Source organism: Anastrepha ludens, chromosome 3 (assembly GCF_028408465.1).
Source record: "Anastrepha ludens isolate Willacy chromosome 3, idAnaLude1.1, whole genome shotgun sequence".
NCBI classification, from domain to species: Eukaryota; Metazoa; Arthropoda; class Insecta; order Diptera; family Tephritidae; genus Anastrepha; species Anastrepha ludens.
In genome coordinates this window covers 47,178,144-47,205,267 of record NC_071499.1, presented here as the reverse complement: position 1 = coordinate 47,205,267, position 27,124 = coordinate 47,178,144, and the positions used below count along the sequence as shown (strand labels likewise).

The window sequence follows — 27,124 nt, the reverse complement described above, 5'->3', positions numbered from 1 at the left end:
TCTACCTACCTACCTACGCTACCTTCTTTGAACAGAGAAGAGAGAGAAGAGAGGCCGTCGCTTCTACGTTAACGGAACGCCCCGAATTTATATCATAAGGACAATAGATTTATATAGATTTCTCACGTTTGGCCAATAACTATAGCGAAAAACAAACTTTTGAGGGAACTTCGGCTGCCACGTGACAGGGGATTCATCAGCCGAAGTCTGTACGATAATTTCACACATATTCACACACTTGTCCAACAGTCGTTGTTCAGACGGCAACGAAGCGTCTTTGGTTGATTTGTGTCGCATATCACTAACACTATCTTATTTTTTCGGAAACAAACCGCTTCGTGACCCCTGATTTTGTCAAATTCGCTGAGAGCCGAATAACGGTCCTTCTCAATTATTTTAACCGTGTTTATTTATATCGGTACAAGTATGGGGAATGTTTATGCTGCTGCAGCAATATCAGCAACAAGAACAACAACAACAAGAGAAGTGAAGCTGAGAACAGCAAAGAAATGCAGAAAATCTTAAGTGAAATTCAAAGATTTTATGAAGAAGAATATTGAATTATTTTATTTATTATATATCTATTAGCAAATGTACCTCTGTTCCTCTCGTAATTAAAAATGCACCTATATCTACGAAATTTTGCGAAATATGAAAACTAAAGAGAATGTTAAGTTAGTCCTATGATTGCTCTATCACCGAGCTCCATTTTGGCATCAAGCATGACTTATGAGATTTATATCCTTAAAAAAAAAATAACAACAAAAAAATTCCTTTGTAAAAAATTCAAAATATGGCATAAATTGATAATCACGAATACATACTCCCATTTTATATATTTAAATGTACATTTATGTGCACACGAATGTAGTTTGTCATGGTTTTTGATAGGTTTTTTAATGTTGCTTGACCATATTCGTTTACCGTAACGTGCCTGTACGCATACGCCTACACGAAAAATGCATTTTTATTTTCATTTCAAACATTTATCATGGAATAGCGACCACAACCGGACTTCGTGTGCAGTCAACCTCGCATTGGCTATAGCCAAAACTGGCTACACACAAATATAGGCGCACTAAAAGATAGTGAAATAAAAAATAGCCAGTGTTGCTGCAGCGATTCGTTGCTTTGTTTGGATTTTCAACGCCACTTCCCACAATAAAGCAGCACGCCGACGTACAGTGTCACGAGATGGATTAATTCATCAGCGGAAATTCAGTTCGACACATTCAATTTAATGTTCCCAGAAATGTTCTTCAATGCAAATCAAACAGATAGATTGTGAATTGCAAAAGAGAATTCTAAGAACCCCAATGCTTCCAGAATTAAGTTGCCAGAGAAATGTTGAGAAAATTCCACAGCTGCGTAAAACTCAAATTTGATAAATCATCACGAGTGGGAACCCGGATGTGGGTGAGCTTGTGCGTAAATAATGTTCAGTAATCCCTTGAAATGCCAAGATCGAGGAATGCTAATGCAAATAGTGACCTCTTTCAGACATTTTTGCCAGACCAAGGACTGTATGCAACATTAATAGTCTTATTATAGTCGTATAAGTTCTACCAAAACACTCAATTTAGAAGATCAAGTATTCCTTCAGCTTAAAAATTTCAGGCAAGCCAATCGTCCGACTTGTGCTCTTGATGTCATTGCAGCCATATACCTCCATTTCCATTTTTAATGAGACTGAAACTTGGTTTTGACCTTTGTCTACCATTATCTAATAATAGAGGGTGATCTTTTTGAGTATCGCACGAAGATTTTTTAGCTATTTCTTTATCTCCTCATCATATGCTCGGATACTATGCTGATCATAAATACTGAAAGAAATCATTGTGAGGCGATGATAAAATGTATGGACACAGTATTTAAAGTTTGGCCTAATAATGGATCTAAACTGTGAAATGCGAATAATGCCACAGTAATATTCAGACCAAAGTTAAATCTGGCGAGGCACTCAACTATCTTGCATTATGACACACTACTATTCTAAAATACCTCCATAATTGATGTTTTTGGCCACCAATGTCTTGGGCCAGACTTAAACTCAGATAAAATGAGATCGAGCCTTCTAAACGGCAACAAAACTTTTTCGAATCAACTAGAAAGCCTTAAAAATGTAGAGTAGTAGTGGATTCTGGAGTATAAAGAGTTGGGAGCCAACGACGTCTGCATTGGCCAGAGCCTTTCCACGTTTCGTATTGTATATGCTGCTACAACAATAACGAACTTTTACTTGCAGCTACCTGCTAGAGGCTGAGCCACTACCCAACCGAGTCAAGAGACATCTCTTCGACTACTTTATTGGCGTGATCCAGGACTAGATGGGACTGAAACTACTGGATCAGACCGTATACAGACAGCTGGAGAAGTCTTAATGTGTCGGGGCTTCTTCAACGTGCTCGAGTTGCTGGGTGGGTCGTCCGACAACTGACGTTTTGGGTTCGGTTCGGAACTCCGGCAGTCTCTTACCACTTTCGTAAACTTCCGGCCACCGAATGCCGTCAGCGGAGTTCAACCACCATTCATCGCAGATGAAGAGCTTGAGCTGCCTCGTGGGACCGCATAACTTTGGCTAAATGACATTCTGGATATTGCAACAGGCTAAATCCTACTTATCCAAAATTTACACCGACATACCCAATATATGTATGTCCGGAATGTGAAGTTACGATGCACCTATTCACCTGCTCTCTTAAACCCACTCACCTAACACCCCTCTTCCTCTGGATCCAACCCGTCGAAACAGCATGTTTCCTGGGAAAAATGCTAGATGAGATAGACGATGACGATCGTTGACTATACCGCACTGGTAGGGTTGGGTTAACTGTTACAACAAGGACAACAACAACGAACTTTGACTGGTTTTCTGCAAATTATAGCAGTAAAATGGAACTTACTGAGAAAATGCTAGAATATACCTTATGTGATTACCCACTTAATATAAATCATACACCCATACAAGTTGGTGATAACCATCCATGTAAGCTTTTGAGTAGACGTATTTTTAAGAGTTAGCACAAAACTTTTGTTTATATTACAACGCTAGTATTCCGTTCATAAAATATTAATGATAACCAAATCTCAGCAACTAATACGTGGAGTTCGTTGGCCTCAATTATCATAGCGGCTGTGACTGAATTCCCATTTCGCTGTGTTATTCTCATGAATTTTCCCCACAACATAAACATAAATATGATACTGTTTGCCAATGGCTATTTGATACTTGTTTTTATTATAGTGAACCGACCAGATTTAAAAATAAGACTTGAAAAGAGAATTATGTTTAGACATGAATGCCATAATAAATTGCTGGAGTTGTAGCTGTAGCGCCGCTAATGACGCTTTCAGTGGGCATGTGTATGCACGTACATAGGTACATATGTGCCGCCCACCCAAAATCAGTGGTGCGGTTGAATAACTTTGTGCGTATTGATGTAAATGCCTCAGCGGAAGACTTCAGATTTTCGATTTTTCTATTCTCAGTTTATTGTTGTATTATTTTTCCCGATTGAAGGTTTGAATTGTGAGATTCTGTTCTTTGCGCTTGAGCCATGACTAATTTAAAACAGCTCAGTTATAATAAGCAATACTCGTACATACACATATACGTATATGTATGAACTCTATGATTTTAAGCAGTCTTGCTTGCCCCTACTTGCAACAACATTTTTTGTAAATCTATGTTGAGTACATTGGCAACAACCATTGCAAGTCCGATAGCCTACAAATTACAAATTCTCTCCCTCTCTCTCACTATCTCTCACTATCTCTTACTCTCCTAACGCTTTTCGTACGTGCCTGGCCTGAAGCCGTGAAAAGCTTGACGCCAGCCAGCTGTGCGCAATTCGAGAAACACACACACACAAACAAATACTCGTATAAATGCAAATATAGAGAAATTTATTCCACATATTCCACATTTGTTGGCTTCGCTCTCGCCTCATTTGATTGCTTGGCTGATCGCACCAAGTATGCAACACAAACACGTACGCATACCCACGCACGTTATTTGAAACCGCTTCGGCATCTTAAATTCCAAGCATTTTACAATTAATGCTCTCAGCGGGCTTTGGCATAGTGTTCTACTCTAGAAGCCACTTTCCCTGGGTATTTTCTGTTCTACCAAAGAAGAGCGCAAACGCCTACTGCTGTTATTAATATTGCGGTAAAATCTTTTTGTTTCAATATATTATTTGCTCATCTCTCTTGTTTGCTCATAAAATACAATTTAAGAGGTAAATCTACAAACACAAATACTAAATAATTGCGTATGTATGCTCAAATATACGCAGACTATCCTATGTTTTGTATGTTGACTAGCGGCTAATTTGCATAAATTCTTGGCTTGATTTGATGACTTCGTGTTGATTATGTTGAATATGTCTTGGAATTTTTAAACTAGCAAATTTTTTTAATATTCACGTATAAATACGTATATAAATGTGTATGTATATATATTTTGAAGTAAGCTCGCTCTTGTCGCTCATAAAAATATGACCCAAAAGTGGAAATTGCATTTTCACAAGCATATTCAAGGCGCCATTATTTTTAGTTGCAGACATTTGCAAACGTGTTAAGTGATGACTGATGCCATTCGCTCACTTCTCTGACTCACGGCTTGACTGATGATTACTTGAAGTTTGTTTCAAATTTAAATATTAGGAATGACAGGTGTTATGAGATATTGCGGCGTTTGTTGCACGTGGCTTAAGCCACACCCTCCTCTGTGAGCAAGTGCTATAAATTTCATTAAAGAAGAGGTTGCCAAAATTAATTTTTTTTATTGTTGTTGTAGCAGTGTGAACATTCCCCATGTACGGTGAATGCTGCAGTCCTTGGTTCAGGTAACGTAGATTCGTAACTACCTAAAAACTAAAAATGTAATTTTTTTAAAGACAAACCTATAATATTCACCGGATTTTTGTTTGTTTATCGAAGGCGACTAATAATGAATAGTCAAAATGCATGAATTTTCCATAAATCTTTAGCTAAACGATTATGAGAAAAGCTAATTTGATCGTGAAGCAAATAAATAATTTGTAGGAATTGTTACAAATGATCAAGTTTTTGCGTACATGAATCCAAAAACCTTGCAAAGTAGGAGAAAGGGAGAGCGAAAAATTACATTTCATTTTGAGGGAAAGTTGCCACTTTTTACTGGATACATCTTTATTTGGAAGAATTTGCAAGTGAGAAAAAGAGCCGATCGCAAAGTAAGAATAAACACGAATTAAAATTTGCTACTTGAGTAAAAATTCTAAATTTAAATAAAAATCGTGATTAAAATGGAGAATAAAAGTTATTATTTCGTAGATAAAATTTATAAAGTTTATTTGAACTCATATATTCAATAGGAATCGGCCAATGTACTTCTGAGCCATAGCCTCCAGTCACCGTTGCTGCAGATTCCGAAAGCATTGAAGGCAACTTTTGTGTTTTAGGATTCTACTTTTCAGTTATTAACTAATTTGGTAATATACAAACACTTCCATAGACCGAAGCAAAGACGATATGGAGAAAGCTGCGACTACCACAACAATGCAATTGCTAAAGGAATGAAGAATAGGCAGCGATGATGAATTGGAGCAAATTATTGTGGACAAAATAAAAGCATGTGATGCCTAAGCTTGTTATTTTTCATTTTATATGCATTATTTGAATTATTATTATTATTTTTTTGAATAATAAATAATTTAATACGAATTAATTCAACTGAAATGTTTTTTTACTTTTAGTGATTTTTCCCGCCAACAATTTAATCAGCTGCTCGTAAAACCTACAAAATGTTATAGTGCACTTCCCAACATAAACGTATGCCCGTACGCCCGTATCAACTGACACGATGAAACAACGATCTACGATACTACGGATCGGAACGGTGGTGAGAATTCTTTTACATGGGGCTCTCATTAGTTTCATCGTGTCAGCTGATACGCGCGTATGTTTCCATTGGTGAGTGTGAACACCATTACTGGTTTCACGTTCATCATTTTTTTTTTTTTTGATATTTTTCTCTTTGAGAGGGAGATCTTGGAAATTAACATACTGACAAGTTACTGAATAATTTTTACACGAACAGATCTAATACCAGATTCCACAAACAATAAATTCGTTTGTTTACAAATATTTAGTTCAACCAATCATATGCTTTCCGATCAAGCATGAGAGTGTGTGACGTCACGTTTGCCAAGTTGTGCAGTGTTGCCAAACATTTGTTCTTCACAATAAATTTAGTGCTTCTTCATACTCAAAACGCGAAAATTTGGTGTTTGTTTATTTTTGTTTTTAATTTAAAGCTACCGAAACTGTAAGTTAAAAGAAACCGTTTATTAAACAAACGAAGGTTAAACAAGGTCACTCTGGGAAGATTTTAGTGCTAATGAAAAATTGTTGATTGTTATAAAATATGATATTTTGAAAGCGAAAATTTAATATTTTGCTCCTTTCAAGGTTATGGAAGAATATTAAATCTTGTTCTCGCAACTCTTCTTAACATTGAAAATCTTTTTACACATTTTTTAAAAACCGTGTGAATTTACTGAATGCAAATTAAGAGGTGTAATCGTTTTTTCCGGTCCTCAATCCTTGGTGGGACATATGGCAACAAGAGGTGTATTCATAGTAAAAATAAGCAACAAAATACCAGCAAATACTGAAGAAACCATAACGACATTTTCAAAAAATATTACCTTATCTAGTTACATAAACTGAAATATTGCAAAAAAGTCGTTCTCTTAAGAAAAAAGTGTATCTTAACAAAAAACTCATAAATTAAATTGTACATAACCGTAACTCATTTATTGAAAAAACGCACATTTTAAAGACAATTTGTCACGCATACAAAGTTCTTTAAGTATTTCAATAAAAATTTGGGGTTTTATTTTCTTTAAATGGGCATTTCAGTGCGTTTTTATATCCAAAGCTAGGCAACACTGCAGTAGCGAGAGAGAGATTTGACTGCTGAAAGCCGAAGAACACCAACAACAACTGCAATCGCGGGCAATGCGACCAGATGTTAAAAAAAGTAAAGCTAAATAAAACTGAGTGAATTATTGTACTAAAAAGGGTGTTTACTTTGCGTCCAATAGGAGGAAGAAAGAGAGGCCGACCAGAAAGAGATGACCAGATGACGTAGAAGCAGACTTAAAAGCGATGAACGTTCGTAATTGGAGAAATGAAGCAAGAGAAAGACTGAATTGGAGGAGGATTGTTGACGAAGCTATGGTCCACCACGGACTGTGAAGCTAAGAGAGAGAGAATTATTGAACTAATTAAAAAAAATGCATTTTTTACAAAATTATAAACATGACTTTTAATTAGAACAGGCTCGAAAAATGTCATGAAAAAGGAACTGAAACTCCGAGACTAAATAACAAAAACAAAAAAAAAAATGCTAAATCAAGTTAGGAAATGGTAATCTGGCCATACTGGTGCTAAAACCACGTAACTCATTGTCAAATTCGCTGAGTGCAAAGTAACGGTACCACGATAGGCGCCATCTCATTATTCTTTTTTTCATCATGCTTTCAGATCATATGCTTTTCTGTCTCTTTGCTCTCTAAATTTTTGAGTGATGGATAATTGTATGGCGTTAACGAACGCCTACTTGCAAAAATTAGGAATAACTGTTATACATTTTTTTTTCGAATACGACTAATAATAAATTGTAAAAATGCATCAAATTTCACAACATTTTTAGCTACAATGCTAAAGCGATCACATTATTGGGCATTTCCTAATTGGGGATTTTTTTTTCTGAAATCTTAGCTGTTAAAATCAAAGCCAAATCCATTTATATTTCTATTGCTTAATTGCTTCAAAGTGGCTCCGCTATTTCCTGTTAGAATTTTGTTAAATTATGTGACCTTTGCTGTTGCATGCATATGGATATACGAGTATGTATGTATGTATGTGTATGTAAGTATGTATGAATGTATATCTAATCGCTCAACACAAAATCTCATCACTGATCAATGGAAAGTTGTAACCAATTCCCGGTAGTAATTAGTAATTTCCTACATTTAAACAGTTTTATGTATATTTCACTTGGAATTTCATCTAATAGCTGGCAGCAACTGTTTAGAAAGACAATCACCGTTATAATAACTAACTAACCGAGCATCACACCATGGCGTGGAAGAATTTTGTTGGCATGCAAAGAGCAATTTTCCACGAATTCTACCTGCATACACACATACGCTCACACACATACATACATATGTGAGTATGTATGAATGTGCATTCGTATGTATTTACTTTAAAAACTCATTGTTCGAAGTTGCATTTGGTGAAAACTTTTCAACTTCACGCATCAAATGCATTAACTGACTGACGCTCGCTTGCCCCGCCTAACCGCCTGCTTCTTTCTTTGGCAGTTCGTCTATATGACTGATGTTTACAGCGCTGCAGATCACAAAAGCGCACAGCTGTGAAATGCCCGCAAGCACATAAATTTATATACACACATACATACGTACATACTTATATATGCTTACTCGTACATACATATATATATTACATATATATGTAAGTATACTATAAAATTTAACTACAAAGAGTAGCAAATCACTAGAAGAAAACCACATAAAATATGTTTTGTGTACAAAAAAACAAAAAAAAAAACGAAAAAAAGTATTTAATTCCAGGCAATTGACCTCTTTTTCGCTTTTCCATTGTTGTTTGAATTGTTGCTTTAATGGCATATTTCGAACGCATGACATGCCAAGTTAATGCCAAGCACATAATCACTGCGGCGAGAGAGTTGAAAATGCATCAAGCAAAATAATATGAAATAAAGCTAAAAAAAACATCAGAAAAAGTTTTAGAAGAAAATAGTTGTTTGTTGGTCATTCAACGACGGCGAGATATTTGTTTAATAGTTTTGGTTGTTTATTCGTTCCCTACATAACTGAGACCGCAAAAACTTTTTAGCACAGAAATGCAAATTTCTTCGTTAACGGTTCGTCAATAATTGTTGTTTTGTTGTGTCCGTTTAAAAGCCTGCTGTGAGTTTGTTGATTTATCAGGTCCGTCCATAAGTTCGTGCGTTTTTTAAAGGTGGTTTTAAAATTAATAAAAAAAATGTTTAAAGTATTTATTAATCAATAATATATTTTCCTTCATTATTTACAATGTCTTCCCAATGTTTAGGCAAATTTTTAATTCCCTGCTCAAAAAAATGTTTGTCCTTGGAGTCAAAATACTCTTCGATATCCCTTTTTATAGCTTCTTTTGAGGAGTAGTTCTTATTACTCATATGGGAATCAAGTCCACGGAAAAGGCGATAATCACAAGGTGCAATATCCGGAGAGTACATATGGTGGATGGTAGCTCCAATCCGAGCACGTTCAGCTTGCCTAATGTTTGCCTTGCGGTATGAGGTCTTACATTGTCGTGGTGAAACAAAACTTCGCGTCTATTCACTAAAGACGGTCGATTTTTTTTAAGTGCCTCATTCAGGTTTGATAGCTGATGGGAATAATAATCAGCAGTTATCGTCTGGTTTGGTTGCAGAAGTTCATAAAAAACAATACCGGCCATATCGCACCAAATAGACGGTGAAGGCCATCTCTAGGGGTCGGTTCTGGTGTTTCATCTTTATCTAACCATTGGCGTTTGCGAACAGGATTATTGTAAAGAACCCATTTTTCATCACCAGTAACGATACGGTCCAAAAAACTTTCATTTTCAAGCCATTGCAGCAGCTGAGAACACACATTCACTCTCTACTAACGGTTAACGACGGAAAGTCTATGCGGAACCAACCCATTTTCCCAGCTTTGAAACCTTTCCCAACTGAATCAGGTGCCTGTGAACTGTTCCATGCGATGAATTGAACCTCTGTGCTATCATATCGACTATCAAATTTGGCTCAGCTTTCACGAGTTCGAGCAAGGCGTCGGAGTTAAAGACTTCAAGATGACTAGCGTGCGGTCATTGTGTTTAAAGTCCATGTAAAACTTGTAAAACTTTCAAAAACTCGATTGTTTTTCGATATTTCGAAAGTATACAGTGAAATTTTCATGCCGAAATTCCTAATATTATAGCTTTTGTAGCCCATTAACTCTGTAAAGAGCGGTCCGCGCGCTCCTGTACCTCTAATTTTAGACTCATTTATCTCGAAACTCTATTTTTAAAAAGTGCTCGTGCTGTAACTCAAAAAGTTATCGACCGATTTGTTTGAAGTTTGATAAGGCCTTTCTCTACATTACTATCGGAAGGATAAATTTAAAAATTCAGATATTTTGCGTTGGTAAATTACTTTTTGGGGGCTAAAAATGTCAATAAAATAGCCCTAAATTCTGCCTTTTTTTCAAATGCTCACTTTATAATTAATTTTATACTTGTTCTTTAATTTTATTGGTTCATCCTTTCCGTTAATATGTTATAAAAAAAAAACAATTTCATTTTTTTGTTTCAGATCGATGGATTAAGGGTAATAAATAGAGCAGTTTGGAACCACGCGCCGTAGGCAGCCGACAAGAAATGATTCTGAGCCGCCGTTTTGGAAAAAAAATGAAAAGAATTTTTTTTGTACTCTCGAAAGGTTAAATGAAGTTGTGTTAATCCTTCAAAATAATATACTTATTTTATCACCTTTAAAAATATATTTATAAATGACCGATTTTGAGGTTTCTACATGGACTTCCCCCCTAAAAGAAGGCGAATTCATCTAATATCCTAGACAGAGGGTGGCGTTAATCGGGATTAACGACTTTATACGGAATTATCTCAGAAATTCAATACAACCAATGCGGTTTGACAGGTAGACTTGATTCTCATATTTTAAGCGGTTAAGGTGAATTTTCGATGGCAACATTGCACAACATTGTCAATAAAATAACGGTTAATATCTATTTTGAATGAAAAATAATGAAACTTTTAAAAACAAGAACAAAAAAGACCGGATGCAATGCTAGTTTGCACTAGGTTAGGTTAGGTAGTGATGGTTGCCCAGAGAGCGGGCCCACTTGGACGAAAGAAGTTTGGTTCATACATTGACACAATTGCAAGAGGGGAAAAAGAGGTGAATGAAAAGGACGATAGGACGTAAGGAAAAGGGGTGAGGAGGGTTGAGTGTTTGTGGACTATGAACGGTGACTAGTCTGCGGTTATGTTAGCCTCCTTATGCTGCCGATGAAGTTCATCAGATTTTTGTTATCAAGACCTGCTATATCAGCAGGCATAGAAAAAAAGTGAGAACCAAGATGCTTGAATCTTAGTCCCGCGAGAGCTGGGCAGCTAAGGAGCAGGTGCTGAGATGATTCCACCTCATCCTTCATACAGCTGATGCAAAAGGACTCGAAGCAATTCCGAGTATCACGGCATGTGTACCTCGCGGGCAGTGCCCCGTGAGGATGCCCACGAGTTTGCACTAACACTTTCGAAATTACATTAATTGTTTTGATAATTCGGAGCAGTTTGAGTAATTGCAAGACACTATATTTTTTAAATAAATAATTATTTCTTAGTAACAGGCCAGCTGATTAATACCCGTATTTGTTGACTGCGATCTATCTTTGGCTGACAAAACTAACCAACAAGCAAATTAAACGGGTTACTAAACCGCGTAAGAATCGTCTGTCACACAACAATTTTAATCACAATGAACTGCGCCGGTAATCCCGATTAATGAGTTAATCGCGATTAATCAATATTTTTTTATTTTTATTTTTTTTTTTAAATCACTTTTATTCCAAGCTGTATACATTTCGGCCGCCGTAGCCGAACGGTGCGTGATTACCATTCGGATTTCACAGAGAGAAAACGTAGGTTCAAATCTCGGTGAAACACCAAAATCAAAAAAAAAGTTTTTTCTAGTAGCGGTCGCCCCTCGGCAGACAACAACATCAAGACGCACACCACAAATAGGAGGAGAAGTTCGGCCAAACACCCAAAAAGGGTGTACGTGCCAATAAAATATATAATATTATATGACACAATCAAATCTCCAGCCAAATTCCCCTCCATCAGTGGAAACATATTCACATACTCGTCCAATCAGTCGTTACTCAGACGGCAGCGAAGCAACATTGGGTTAATTCTTTTCGCATATCACTAACACAATTTTAGTTTTTTCGCAAAGAAACCGCTTCGTGACCCCAGTTACGTTGGCCCCTTAGCTGATTTTGTCACATTCGATGAGAGCCGGATAACGGTCTGTTATTGGCCACAATTATTTTCACCATGGGTGAAACCATGATAAGACCTATAAATTGTAAGTATATTCTCAAGATGGACAGGTTGAATTTAGTACAATTAAGGACATGAAATTATGACCATGAAGCCTGATGTACAACTTCTACGTATTCCCATGTTAGGTCGAAGGGCGAGAGTTATAAATACATACATACGTACATACATAACAGATGGACAAAAGTCACCGTCATTTAGTATCTAGAAGATTATAACATCTCCCGTGCCCAGAATATAATGGAAACATGAAAAGTAGCATATTTAACAAAAACTATGATTTATTTAATTTCTATTTCAGTTTAAATATCTTTCTCTTACTAGCCCATTTGTGGGAAAATGAAAAATAAAATATTTTTGTCACCTTTTTGGAGGACAAAATTCACCGTCACGTCAGCTCGGCTTGCCTTTTAAAATAATTTTAACAAAAATTTAAGCCAATCTGGCTCCTTTTTTTAGTGAGTTCGTTTAGTATGGAAGCTTTAAGACTGATCTGTATACATTCTATAACGGTACTTAATTAAAAAATTTTACTGACACCGCGTGATTGTTAAAAATGAATCAAAAAAGGAGAGAAACCACAATTGAAGAGAGAAAAATTATTTTAAATGCGTACAATCAAAGCAAGACCATTCGGGAGATATGCTCATTAGTAAATCGTCCACACACCACTATTGCTGGAATAATAAAAAGATTTAAAGATGAACCAAAGTGCAAATATTTGGCAAGGAGTGGACGACCGCCGGCACTACCTGAACGAGAAAAGCTTGAAATAATAAAAATAGTTAAAAAAGAGCCAAAAGCTCCGTCAACAGAAATTGCTGCATCGATAAAGGAAAGCACTGGTACAGTTGTTCACCCACGTACTGTGCGCAGGGCGCTGAATTCCGCTGGTTATAACACCAGAGTATGCAGAAAAAAACCACAGATCAGCAAGGTCAACCAAACGAAGAGTCTTTCCTTCGCATAAGAGCATTTAAGCAAGGGAATAGATTTCTGGGAAAAAGTTATCTTCTCTGATGAAAGTAAATTTTGCATATTTAAATCAAACGGACGTGTTTTAACGTGGAGAAAGCAGCGCGATGCATTAGCAGAGAAGCATATACAAACAACTGTGAAACACGGTGGTGCTGGAGTCATGGTATGGGGATGCATGTCGGCGGCTGGTGTGGGAGAGCTCGTCTTTATCGATGAAATAATGGACAAAGGACTTTATTTGAATATCCTTAAAGAAAATCTCCAAAAAAGCTTAGCATTGAATCAGATTATTATTTTCAACATGACAATGACCCCAAGCACACCGCAGAAATAGTTCGTTTGCGGGTCTTGTACAACACTCCCCATACCTGAAAACTCCGCCACAGTCACCCGACCTGAATCCAATAGAACATTTATGGGACAATTTGGATCGGCGCATTCGGGAGCATCACGTTACCTCAAAAAAAATGTTTAAGCAAACGCTGCTACAGGAATGGCAGAAAATAAGCCCAGATGTTACCAAAAAACTGGCTCATTCGATGCAGAAACGATTGCAAGCTGTCATCAAAAATAACGGCAAACACACATCATACTAAAATAATATTAGCACTTAAATTGATTAAGTACTTTATTAAATGACGGTGACTTTTGTCCACCAGAATTGCACACAGCAACCATTATATGCCATTTTTTTTATAAATACTTCTTGAATTAGCCTTATGTTTAAACTGAAACAGAATTTAAATAAATAATAGTTTTCGTTAAATATACTACTTTTTATGTTTCCATAATCTTCTGGGCGCGGGAGATGTTATTGTATAATCTTCTAGATACTAAATGACGGTGACTTTTGTCCGTCAGTGTATATAGATACATACATCCGTTCCATATGGAAGTTCACCAACTTACAATTGTCGGACGAATTGAGGGGAAATAATGGGGAATTTCCTCTAAAATGTGTTGTGTTTTTAGTGCACAGAGTGAAGTCATGTACGAGTATGATGAACCCAATACAACTTAGAAACTACATATGTATATATGTGTGTCTGTACTTAGCTCAAATGTCCTAATTAGCTGCTATAACTAATTTTATAGTTATTCTATTCAGTTTTTTATTGGATTTCAAGCAAATCACTTTGTACTAACACCATTTTGTTTACTTTACCTTCGTTTTTAGGTCGACCGCAATGGAAAGTGCACATCTGTGTATGTGTGTGTAAATATGTATGCATGTCGCTTTTAAGTAATTTTGACAGTGATGTGTAAATATTTACAAACAGCACAGAATGGGAGAGCAATGAACGTTGGAAGAGGCGGCCTACCAAAACAAGGTCGTTCCAAATTCATAAATTATTTTCATTGGCGGAGTTATTTATACGCGGCGACGATAAAGGGCGAAGCTAGCACATTAGATGGTATTTTTAAACTAAACGTCTTGTTTATTTTGGTTTTTATTTAATCCTTTGTTCAATCTACTTTTCAGCTTAGACATTGTTAGGAAATTTATTTGTTAATTAACGCTGAGTTTTGATGATAAAGAAAGCGCCCGCAATGCTGTTCTATAGAAAATTGATGAAAGTGTGCCAAGCTTCCTTTACTTTTACCTATTTTGAGGCAATAGCAAAAATCGTCTTTATGTATGGTTAATATTTTTGGTGTTTTACTGCTAAACATTTCGTTCTAGAAAACCTCTTCCTCGCAGAAAACTTAGCAAGGAAAGGAACCGCAGCTTAGTGATTTTTACCTGGAATGAATAGAAGTCCTGACCTATGATACATCGAATATCAATGTAAGCGCAAGTCGCAAGTGGTCCATGGAACCTACTGTGAGCGTCAAAATAAAGTGTACAAAGCATTTTGTTATAATATGGATTTTATTTCAGTCTTTTGTAGCAAAACAATATATTTTAATTTAATGTTTTTTTAAATTAGTATTTGATTCTCTACCTAATAGTAGAAAACAACAAAAAATAAACAATAAAAGTTTTAAAACAAAAACAAAATTTAGTGCATATTTTACGCGTGAAAATAAAGTGTACAGCATACATCAGTAGCATTTTAGCGATGTTGTATCGTAAAAAATACTGTTATATTTGGTTGTTCACTTCCTTTTTCGTTGCATTGAAACTTTTTTCATATTGTATTTAAACTGGTACGGATCGGCAGAGTGATTTATTTGATTTATTTTTTTTAATAATGGGTAAACAAACTTCGACTGATGTTAGAGAACTGGTACTAAAGCTTCGCAATGAAGGTAAAATCTTTCGTGAAATTGGCTCTATTATTAACAGAAGTCATAATACGGTGAAAAAAAGTTGACAAATACAAAAAGTTCGGGAAAGTAGAAAATCGCCCAGGTGCAGGCCATCCAAAAGTTTTACATGAGACTGAAGTAAGGTCTATAGTGCGTGATGTGAAGAAAAATCCCTTTAAAAGTGCGGTCAAAATATCACAATAAGTTTCAACTGCATTAGATACTAGCGTAAGTGCCAGCAAAATACGTCCTACGTCCATACGGTGTAGGCAACGCGAAAAAAGCCGCTAATATCGACAGTTAATAAAAAAAAGTCTTGATAATGCAAAAAAAATACGAAAATCGGGATGTTTCTTTCTGGAATAATGTCTTTTTGGCGATGAAAGTAAGTTCGAGGTATTTGGGCAGAAAAAAACCGATTAAAGTCTGGAGAACCAAAAATAGTGAGTATGTCAACCAAATTTGATAACCACAGTTAAACACGGTGGGAGTTCGCTGATGGTGTGGAGATATATGGCGGCAAGCGGAGTTGGCAATTGGGTTTTTATTGTAAGTTCCATGAACAAAACAGATTATCTGAATATTTTACAAAATAATTTGCTAACCAGTGTGCTGAAATTAGACTTGCAGGGATCTTGGATCATTCAACAAGATAATGATCCCAAGCACAAAGCAAAAATTGTAAAAGAATGGTTGCTTTATCGTACTCCTAAGGCACTGGATCATCCTCCACATTCACCAGACTTAAACCCTGTTGAACATTTACGGGAGCATTTAGACCACCAAGTCCGGAAAAGGTGATTAATATGTGATTGACTAATATGGATATGCTGAAACTCGTTATAACGGAAGAGTGGGATAAAATTTCATCTGACGTGACAAAAAAAACTAGTTGAGTCGATGCCCCGAAGACTGTCTTCTGTTATCAAAGCAAAAGGGAAATCAACAAAACACAAAATGTATACAATTTTTGTAAAATATATCTCTGCACACTTTATTTTGACGCTCACAGTACACACGAGTACATTCGTAGAAATCTTACAAAAGGTACGTATATGAAAGAGGATATAACTCACCGCAATTAGAGATTAGTGCCATAACATAAATGGGCCTTTTTTTAATTTATAATATTTTATAATTTTATTATTTAATAAAATTAGGATTTCCGTTCGTTCTTTTCCTGCCTTTGCTAGAAATATTTCCAATAGTTTGTTCTGTTTCTCGCAGGGGTAGTTTTCTTTTTAAATGATGCCAACTACAACAATAATTGACAGTTAAAACGGAACTAAATGCGAAAGTCGGAGTAGAGTAGAAAATGAGAAATATTCTTTCCTTCGAAGTAAGAAACACGCGTTTCCAATATGAGCACAATTAAAAACGAAAACAAAAAAACAAAGGCTATTCTTATTGTAGTTTAACAACTGTTACACCCAGCGCATTGTTGCTGCTCCCAACATGGCTCTCAGCGGGGTACTCCTGAAATGCAAACGCAAAGGTGGTGGTTGATCTTGAAATGGAAATTTTTTTCGTAATTTGTGGAATTGAAAGACTTTTTGATGAAACTCAATTGCCCAAAAAGATGAAGATGAGTGTTAAGAAGAGAATACTAGAATACTACATGGGGCGTTGGGAATTTGAGTAGGTTAACACATATTTTTGTTGTACAAGCAGCACTTCATGTGCTTGCATAGGAATGTATGCATGTAACATTAGAGATGGTTGATTTGTTCTTCAAAAATATAACCGACTTTGTTGCGGCGACTAAAGTATTTTATCCCCAGTTCTCACGACTTTTGGATTTACGTTAGCGGAACGACCCCAAATTGCAAGGGGCTAAGGACCGTTACTCCTGCAGCAAATGTTTATGATATTACAACAACAACAAATTCTTTAAAAGCATTTCCCTAAAATGAGTTTCGAGCCTTCTTATTTTATTATTATTTATTTAAAAAATTAAATAAATTTCAAATTCGACTTTTAATTTCTAGCACTAGCAGCTGAAAGCCTTCGGCTTGACTTCTTTTTTAAATTTTGGTTTTTAATCCCCAATCAAGTTTTTTTTTTAATTTGTTTGGTACAATCAATTCACTTTTAGGTGTTTATTTACGAAACACTCTGCTAGAGTGCGTAAAATTGCAAAATTTGTCTATTTGATTACTTTCAAAAGGGAAGAAAGTCTACTTGCCTTAATTTTAAATGATAAAAAAAAAACACATTTATTTTTAATAATTGAAAAATTTATAAAAAGTATAAAATCACTTGCAGCTTCACGTTGAATGATAAATAATAAAATAGTAATATAATAAATAATAATAATAAAGAAATTCTGGCATTAAAATGTGCCAGAACAAATTATATTCTCACGAATTCCACATATTTTTCAGTACAATTTTACACTGCGCGATAAAAAAAGTTCTAAATGCTAAGAAAGCTATATTTTTTTTCATTTTGAATTACTATTTTGTGTGGACCCAACCTCTTGAAATAGTATATTTCCTGGGCCTACCCGTAGATGATGATGATCGCAGACTAAAATGCACAGGAAGAGTATTTGTGAACTGCTACAACACCAACAACAACAACAACAACAGCTATTTTGTGTGTTTATATATAACATCACAAGGTAAAGTCCAAAATAAAACAAGACTGGCATCATAGAAAGGTTTTTGATGGCGCTTAGTTAGTGCGTTGGAAGTTACATCCCTAGCGGACTTCCAATGAAAGCCTGTTGACATTCGGTTCAGTGGAAGCGAAGTTATAGCGTCTAAAGGGCCAGTACGTTTGTGTCATCGGTACAAAAATGAGTTTCGAACAAAGAGCTAATATCAAATTTGGTTTTAAAATCGGTAAAACCTTTGCCAAAACATTTGAATTGATGAAAAAAGTTTATGGCGATGATTGTCTCGTGCCAGAGTTCATGAGTGGTTGACACGTTTCAGAGATGGCTGTGAGGACATACATTACAATGAACATATGGGCCGCCCAAAATCAGTAATCACCGAAAACTCCATCGAAATTGTTCGTAAATTTATCAAAAATGAACTGAAATCATCGTTGAAATTCATGGAATCGGAATTGAGTAGCTCCAAAACATCGATTTATCGCATTTTTTTCTGATCATTTGGGCTTACGAAAGGTCTGTGCACGTTTCATTCCGCACACAAGTTAAGTGAGCGCCAAAAATTTTTTAGAATTCAACATTCGAAAGATCTCATTAAAGAGGTGAGAAGAGACGAGAACTTCCTTTACAACATTGCAACTGGTGATGAAACGTGGTGTTTTCAACATGAACCTGAAACTAAGCGTCAAAGTGCCGAATGGAAGGCCCCAGACGAGCCACTACCCAGAAAATCGCGTTTGGAAAAGTCAAAAAACAAGTCGATGCTCATTTGCTTTACTATTCCAAGGGAATTGTCCTTAAGGAGTTCATGCCAACGGACCAAACCGTCAACTCAATTTTCTATCTTGCGGCTTTGAAGCGTTTATTGCATCGCAATCGTCGACCCGCCCTGAATACCACGAAGGAGGAAACTGCACCATCTCATCGATCCACTCTCCGACTGATTTTTAAACTAGAAATCGTGTTTTAACCATCAAGTACCCACTGCATTCACCTGATATAGCTCTCTGTGACTTCAAACTATTCGGGAATTGCGTTTGGGCATGAAAAAAAAAAAAGTTTTATGCCCGTAGAGGCCATCCAAAAGGCTTGTACAGACATCCTGAAGGACATTCCGGTCAATGGCCTGAAACACTCTTTCGAAAAGCTTTTAGATCGCACAAAGCAGTGTATCGAGGCCAGAGGGGACTATTTTGAATAAATAAGCTCGAAGTTATCGGAAGAAAGCTCCTGTCGTTTCTATTTTAGCTCAGTCTTGTTTATTTTGGACTTCACCTTGTATATGTGAATAAACTACCTTTAATTCTGTCTTCATAAAATTATAAATTATGAAAATCCGCTTAGGCTTAAGATAATTTGGCAATTTTCCTTGAAATAAACCACAAAACTATTTGTTGCAAGATTCTGCTATATGACTTTTCAAAATTAAACTTGCACGCCAGAAATAAATTAAAAAGATAAACGTGGTTATGGCTTCCGACGAAAAAGAGCCGTTAGAGACAAAAACGGCTCATTCCCACGGCGGTCTTACATCCGGCCAAAGACTGTCACTTTAACAGCATTCCCCGTATACGTATGGATGTTTACCTGCTACAACAACAACAAAAAACTCATCTGCTTATATGAAGTGGAGCTGTAGCCGAATGTGTTGGTGCGTGACTGCCAATCAGAAGTGCACAAGTTCGAAACCTCGGGCATGAAACACCAAATGACAGAAAAAGTTTTTCCTAATAGTGGTCGGGCCAATCGGCCTTCACTGAGCGCATTTGTGCCATAAATAAGCGCCTCATAAAAAAACCATCTGCCATTCTGAAGCGGCGTAAAGCTGTAGATCCATCCATTTCTGGAAAAACATCAAAACGTGCAGCACAAAAAGAAGAAAGAGCTCGGCCAAACACCCAAACGAAAAGAGGGTTAATGTGAAAAACTGGTACTAAACTCTCTGGCGGAAGGCTGTGAGCAAAATAGGTATTAAAAAGTAGTTTCTTGTACCCGAAAACGGGATATATTTTCTTCGAAAAAAATGCTGTAAAATAAAAAAAAAATTTAGGGATTACTGCCTACAGCTAAAGATGAGCAGGCTCGAAATCCATTTTTTAGCTGTGCTTCCATGGACTTTTTAGTCCAGAATTGGAATACTTCAGCAGAAACAAAGCAGCATAAAAATGTGACCCGCACTAATGTGCATGCAGGCAGGCGCTTTGTATTACACTGCGCTTGTGTAGAGCCATGTTGATATTGTTGCTTTTATTTTTGTAACTCGCATATCAGATTACTTGTTTTACACCAGCTGCCTCGATTAGTAGGTTTACGAGTGCACACTCGCACTTTTATGCGCTATTATTATTGTTGTTGTTGTAGCAGCACTTTTATTTGCATTTGTTCTTGCTTATTGACTACTGTTTTTGCAGCAACAGTTGCTTTTTATAGCGGCTTTGTTTACCCTGTTACACTTTTTCGTTATACTGCAATTAAATTTGCAAATTTTTTATTTAGTTATTTAAATTATGTTAAAATATGTACTTGTGTTTGTGTGTATGTGTGTGTGTTTGTATGTATGTATGCAGTTTTGTGACAAGTTCATCACGCAGATCTGTTGTGCAGAAGTACTCAAGTACGAACGAAGTGCAGACGGTGGTTAACGGCTATGAAATTACCAAAGTATGCGCATGCGCACGGCAGACTCCCTGATTCGAAAATGTACGTACATACGTACCGTACAAAAATATATTTAACAATTATGTTCCTACTTTTTTATGCCTCAAACTTTTTTATGCATTAATACTTTGTTCACAAGGAAGCGAAAAATGCCAACAATGTTTACATTGTTGCTGCTTTGGGCAGAGCGGGCCATAAATTCGATGGTTGGTAGTGTTTTTAAGTTATTTTAATTGCTTTGCGCCACCGTCACAAGCCATATATGAAAAATAAACAAAAGAATTGTGTTATGTACACACACACACACATACATACATACACACATGCACGCATACATATTCCGTGTCTGGTGGGAAGCGCAGAAAGCCAGCGCGCAAGTGTCAATGTACGTACAAAAATAGCTTTGATAGCAGCAACAACAACAACAACAACAACTAAAGTCAAGAAGAAGCTACTAAACCAAAATCCCAACATTTCACGATAAACAAAAATGCTAAAATGCGAAATCGTATTTACTTTGAACCTTATTGTATATCTTTTTATTATTGCTTTCGTGTTTTCCGTTAATGCTTATTTCTTGTTTTTTCTTTCTTTCTTTAATGTAAAGTTTTTGTAATGCTGCTGCTTGCTTTTTATTTCCCCTTATAATTTTTTTTGTTTCAGCTCAAATATTACTTGAATAAACACACGCATACGAATACACAGCTTCAAACATTTTAGCTATTAGACATACACGCAAGAACACAAAAACAATAAATTTATGTCGCAACACACACACACATACAAGTTACAACACCAATGGAATGCCTCCTTCTGCCGCTTCGTATGTGATAATCAGCGGCGGCTCTCACGTTCTGGTTCGCACAGAATACACAAATCACGCACGCACGAATCAAAATATATAGTTAAATAGCGTCAAGTTGAAAAAACGAAAATCAATTAATTAAAAGTTCTATGTATGTACATATGTATGTAACGCGCCCGCTCTAGTGGCCAGTACAAGTTGAATCGCGCGAAGACACGAGAAAACATGCGAACACAACGAAAAGCTAAAATCGACTAAACTTTGTCGAACCGATCGACATGGAAAGGTGCAACGAAGCACCACTAAAAATGTGGTAACACGATGGGAAAGTGGTAGAAGTGTTCGTGTGGCTCTCTGGAAAGTTTGTTTTTCACTTCCAATTGGTGTTTGGCTCAGAGAGTGTAGCGCTACACACAAATGATAGGCTGATAAAGTGGTGAGAAAAGTAAAACAAAATTTTATTATACTTAAAAAATTTATTTAATTGTTTATTGATTTATTGCAGTAAAAGTTTCTATTATTTTAATTATATTTTTTATTTATTCAAGTAAAAATTAATCGACACAAACAAAATGTCTCACATACCAATACAGGTAAAAAAATATATAAGTATAATCTTAATATGTAAGAAGAAAATATAATTCAACATAATATATAAATATAATAACGGGTTATTTTTTAGCTTTATCTTCTTCAACAGTTGGTTTAAACAGCTGACGCACGTTTCGTGTTTTGCTCCACTGTCAAACATCTTCAGTTTGGTCTATGACTTAAGGGGGTCTTCTGGTCTCGAGGCCCTGAAATGAAGGGTTTTTTTGGGGATTGATTGTGACAAATCCTGTGAATATTTAAAAAAAATTTTTTTTTTATTTTAAAGGTACATGTCTTGGCTTTTAAAAAATGGTTTTGACTTTGAAAAAAATTAACACCCGCGACCTTGAAATGGCGCTGAAGACGTCCACCTCCAAACGAAACAGGTCTCCATTTTGGTCACGGTTTTTCCACCTGGGTAATCAGAAAGCAAAAATTAGATATGCGTTGTCTTCAGAGTTGCCCTGGTTAAGTTTTCCCGTGACAGATTTTTTTTTTTTTAATTTTTTTCAAAAGTTATGCAACAATTTGCAAAAAAAATTTTTTTTTGCTCATTTTTTGAACTTTAAAAGGTTATAAAAATGGAATGAAAAAAAATTTCAAAAATCGTACACGGGAAACGCGTTTAAAGATAAAGTTTATGATGAAAACGGCCGGAGGAGGGTACACTTCGGTGCCCAGAAAAATGTGAAAAAATGCGATTTTCAAAAAATCCTTTCTGTGGCGTATTCTCGCATACACATACAACAAAATTATGCAAAAAAAAAAAAATCGATTTTTTTTTCGCTGGAGACCAGAAGACCCCCTTAACCATAAATCGTCTTACAAACGAACAACGCTTACCAATCATTGAATTTTATTATAAAAATGCGTGAGCTGTTAAGAAAGTTTATCGCGCGCTTCTTCCATTTTATGGTCAGTTTAATCGACCAACTGAAGCGGCTATTCGAGCTATTGTGACTAAATTTAGAACCAAATTTACATTATTGGACATCAAACCACCAACACGCTTACGTAGAGTGCGAACTGAAGAAAATATAGCAGCTCTATCGGCCAGTGTTAATGATGATCATCAATTATCGATTCATCGCCGTTCGCAGCAATTGGGCCTCTGTTACTTAACAACTTGGACAATTTTTCGAAAGGATTTAGGTGTGAAGCATTCAAAATACAGCTGGTGCAAGAATTGAAGCCGAACGACCTACCGCAACGCAGAATTTTTGGTGAATGGGCTCTTGGAAAGTTGGCCGAAGATCCACTTTTTTATCGAAAAATTGTGTTCAGCGACGAAGCTCATTTTTGGATCAATGGGTACGTAAATAAGCAGAATTGTCGTTTTTGGAGTGAAGATCAGCCAGAAGAATTGCAAGAGCTGCCAATGTATCCAGAAAAGGTCAAAGTTTGCTGCGGTTTATGGAGGTATCATTGGACCGTACTTCTTCAAAGATGCTGCGAATCATAACGTGACTGTGAATGGTGAGCGCTACCGTGAAATGATATCCAACTTTTTTTTGCCCAAAATGCAAGAGGTTGACTTGCATTGTATGTGGCTTCAGCAAGATGATGCCACATGCCGCACAGCACGCGTAACAATGGACTTGTTGAGAGGCGAGTTCGGTGAACATTGTATTTCACGTTCGGGACCTGTCAATTGGCCACCCAGATCGTGCGAAATAACGCCTTTAGATTATTTTTTGTGGGGCTATGTTAAAGCTCATGTCTATTTAGACATTCAGACAAGCCTGTTTCAATTAACGCATTGGAAGACAACATTAAAGCATTTATATTATATGTGAGATACCGGCCAGAACATTGGAAAGAGTATGCCAAAATTGGACTAAGCGGATGGACCATTTGATCGCAGTCGCGGTCAACATTTGCATGAAATAATCTTCAAACATGGAATTATATGGACTGTACTATCAATTTGAATACAAATTTTATGAATTTTTCTGAATTTTACGTGTGTTTTTTTGAAATACTTTCCTAAAGCTCTTAAAAAATTGCCCTTTATAATTGGCGCGTACACCCTTTTTGGTGTGCGTCTTGATGTTGTTCCACAAATGGAGGGGCCTATAGTTGCCGACTCCGAACGGCAGATATTTTTATGAGGAGCTTTTTCATGGCAGCAATACGCTCGGAGGCTTGCCATTGACTGCCGAGGGGCGACCGCTATTAGAAAAATGTTTTTCTTAATTTTGGTATTTCACCGAGATTCGAACCAACGTTCTCTCTGTGAATTCCGAATGGTAGTCACGCACCAAGCCATTCGGCTATGGCGGCCGTCCGTTGCTCTCAGCAAATTTGACAATGAGTGACATCGAAGTAGCACCAGTAAGGCTAGATTAGCATTGTTTTTTTTTATTATTTAGTCTGGGATTTTTTTTTAATTAGTTCAATAATTCTCTCTCTCTCTCTCTTAGCTTCACAGTCTGTGGTGGACCATAGGGTCGTCAACAATCCTCCTCCAATCCAGTCTCTCTTTTGCCTCATTTCCCCAATTACGAACGTTCATCGCTTTTAAGTCTGCTTCTACGTCATCTAGCCATCTCTTTCTTGGTCGGCCTCTCTTTCTTCCCCCAATTCGACGCAAAGTAAACATCCCTTTTAGTTCAATAATACAGTCAGGATTATTTGGCTTTACTTTTTTTAACATCTGGTCACATTGTCCGCGATTTCGGTTATTGTTGTAGTTCTTCTCCTTTGAGCAATCAAATCTCTCTCGCTACCGCAGTGTTGCCTAGCTTTGGATATAAAAACGCACTAAAATGCCCATTTAAAGAAAACAAAATACCAACTTTTTATTGAATTACTTAAAGAACTTTGTATGCGCGACAAATTGTATTTAAAATGTGCGTGTTTTAAATAAATGTGCTATGGTTTCGTACAATTTAATTCATGAGTTCTTTTAAGAGAAACTCTTTCCTTAAGTGAACGACATTTTTGTTATATTTGAGGTTATGTAACAAGGTAAGGTACTCTATTTGTAAAAATGTTGTTATAGTTTCTTCAGTATTTTCTGGTATTTTGTTGCTTATTTTTACTATGAATACACCTTTTGATGCCCCACGTCCCACTAAGGATTGCGGACCGGAAGAAACGATTATACCTCTATGGTTTTAATTCGCATTCAGTAAATTCAAACGCTTTTTAAATTACACATTTTTCAATGTTTCAAATATTTTTGCGTATCCCCAAAAGCAGCAAAAAATTAAATTTGCACTTTCAAAATATCAAATTTTATAAGAATCAACAAATTATCATTGGCACTAAAATCTTCTTAGAGTGCCCTCTTTTAACCTTCTTTTGTTTAATAACATAATTTTTATTTACTTACAGTTTCGGTAGCTTTAAATTAAAAATACGAAACAAACACCAACCCAAAAATTTTCGCATTTTGATATATAAAAAAGCACTAAATTTATTGCGAGGAGCAAATGGTTGGCAACACTGCACAGCTCGGTAAATGTGACGTCATGCACTCCTTGATGGGCGCAATCTGTTTCTATCATTCTTAGGTATATTCCTTGCATACAGAGTTCTTATGAAGCCAATATGCAAAAAATTAAAATTATTTAGTGCTGTAGATGAGATGTTAAGATAGAACCGCTCAAGAAAGGAGGCACATCTCAAATTAAGAATGATACAATTCAAGATTTCGCCTTCCGAATTTGCTGCGACGTCATGCTCCGAGAATATACCAACAAAAGTTATTGAAATTACTTGTTTTGTGAAGGAGAAGAGTAGGCGAAAGTAATAGAAACTACCAGATACAAGAAATTTTACCCTCACACACACCCTTTCTTGCCACAGCGTCATCCGCATAAAATCGCAGAAAAGGCCCTTAGGGAGGTATTTTTATAAGTCGAGCTTTTACAATTTAACTCGTGGGACTGCCTTTTCGTTAGTGTGTTTAATTTAAATATCATAAATCATAATATTATCAAGCTATTCAATGAATCTATATATATAAAAAGAAGTTACATTTCCTTGGTAATCTTATAACTCAAGAACGGGCTCACCTATCCAAACCAAATTTTTAGTCTTTGTTTGGACTATTCAGTAGATGGTTTGTGTTTTAAAATTTTAAGAATCGGATACCAGGGTCTCGAGAAATAGGCCAAAACGTGAACCCGGGTAACCCTAGGATGTGTTTGTACAATATGGGTAGCAAATGGAAGCTGTTGATGATTGCTATAGTATAGAGTATTTTTAATGCCCCTCCGTAACTAGGGTCTCGAGATATAGACCAAAACGTGGACCTGGATAACCCTAGGATGTGTTTGAACCACATGAGTATCCATTTCGGCAAAAATGTAAAGCACTTATGGATTTAATTGTGAAATTATATGTATTTGGGGAGGTGCGTTGCCATATGTACTCCATCGAATGGCAGAAAAGCGGATTGCCGCACGCACATATACTAATTTGGCTGGTATATTACATAAAATAACTCCGAATCAAATCGATAGCCTTATATCAGCTGAAATTCCTAACCACACTGCTGATCCTGAGTTATTTCAAGTTGTCGTTATATATTACATTTCCTTGGTAATCTTATAACTCAAGAACCGCCGAACCGATTGACACAAAAATTTTAGAGTTCTTTTCTATCTTTGAGGAGGTGATTTGTGTGAAGTTTGATTGAAATCGGTGCAGCCGTTCCTGAGTTATGACATTTTATGTGAGTAATGGTTTTACTTTCATACGAAATGCCTGTATGGGGAAAACAATAACAAATACACAGCCGCTTATGAGCGTTTCTGTTGTACTGTTGTGGTTGTAAGTGTATTATGTTAATATTAATTTTGGGCGAAAATATAATAAAAACTGGAGCATTCAAGGAACTGGAAAAACATTTTTAACTTTATTTATTTTAGCATAATTTATTTAGCGTAAAAAATTGAAATGGAAATTAAAGAATCAAAGTTTAATTACAAGTTTTTATCGGCTCTTTCACCTTACCTGTATATAGGGGACCACCACAATCAAATTTTAAAAAAGTACAGAAAAGGCTATTG

The 27,124-nt window shown here is 36.2% G+C and overlaps 1 protein-coding gene and 1 long non-coding RNA gene across 2 annotated transcripts in view; one reads left to right on the top strand and one right to left on the bottom strand.

The window, feature by feature from the left end:
* LOC128857888 (mucin-2) overlaps positions 1-21,778 on the bottom strand; it is a 92,818-nt gene extending 71,040 nt beyond the window's left edge. The window contains exon 1 of the mRNA XM_054093702.1: positions 21,492-21,778. The gene's annotated coding sequence lies outside the window, so the exon portion shown is untranslated. The remainder of the gene's footprint in view (positions 1-21,491) is intronic.
* On the top strand, positions 14,238-14,983 carry LOC128857889 (uncharacterized). Its single transcript, XR_008453955.1, has 3 exons — positions 14,238-14,591; positions 14,660-14,813; positions 14,879-14,983. It is a non-coding gene; the product is annotated as an uncharacterized LOC128857889 (long non-coding RNA).
* Positions 21,779-27,124: the final 5,346 nt, after the last annotated feature.